At 33.7% G+C, this 765-nt stretch overlaps 1 protein-coding gene across 1 annotated transcript in view; it reads left to right on the forward strand.

Annotated features, from left to right (window-relative positions):
• The window catches only part of LOC106879716 (A disintegrin and metalloproteinase with thrombospondin motifs 3-like), a 75,471-nt gene that overhangs the window by 50,203 nt on the left and 24,503 nt on the right, over positions 1-765 (forward strand). The gene's annotated exons all lie outside the window — the stretch shown is intronic.

Here is a 765-nt window from a genome sequence, read left to right on the forward strand (position 1 = left end):
ACACACACACACACACACACACACACACACACACACACACACACACACACACACACACACACATTTGGTTTTTCGTTAAACATGCAGCCTTACTTTATATGATCTTGTATCGTATCCATTTACGGTTTTCTATCTAATTTGATAAACAGTTCATATTTTAGATATTATATTTTTTTATTTGTAGCACTTGTGACGCTGTATGTAGCCTTAAAAAATACAATTTTTAAACCATTAACGAACGCACAGCATCCGCTCAATCATGCATGATACATTTTCGAGTGAAAACACTTGTGACGCTGCATGTAGCCTTAGAAATATGGTTTTATCATTAGAAACCACACAGCGCTCACTCAATCATACATCAAAGGAGCAGAGTATCAATTAATTTCACAGTTACAATATATCGTTTACGCTGGTTAGACTTCTCTTTTTTTTTTTTTTTCAGATCATTTTATAAGTTGTTTAGGTGTATATTTATTTGATTTTATGTATACATGCAAAAAAGTAATTCATTATTTTGATATATCACACACAAATAGCATACATGTGTGTATGTATGTATGTATATATTGTACAAACACACACAAACACAAACACATATATGAGGGAGTCGATTATTGCTTATTTCATTAATTGTTGCATTAATATTTTCTTTCTCTCTCACTTCCTCTCTTCCTTTCTCTCACTCTCTCTCTCTTTCTCTCTCTCTCTCTCTCTCTCTCTCTCTCTCTCTCTCTCTCTCTCTCTCTCTCTCTCTCTCTCTCT

Source organism: Octopus bimaculoides, chromosome 23, assembly GCF_001194135.2.
Source record: "Octopus bimaculoides isolate UCB-OBI-ISO-001 chromosome 23, ASM119413v2, whole genome shotgun sequence".
NCBI lineage: Eukaryota > Metazoa > Mollusca > Cephalopoda > Octopoda > Octopodidae > Octopus > Octopus bimaculoides.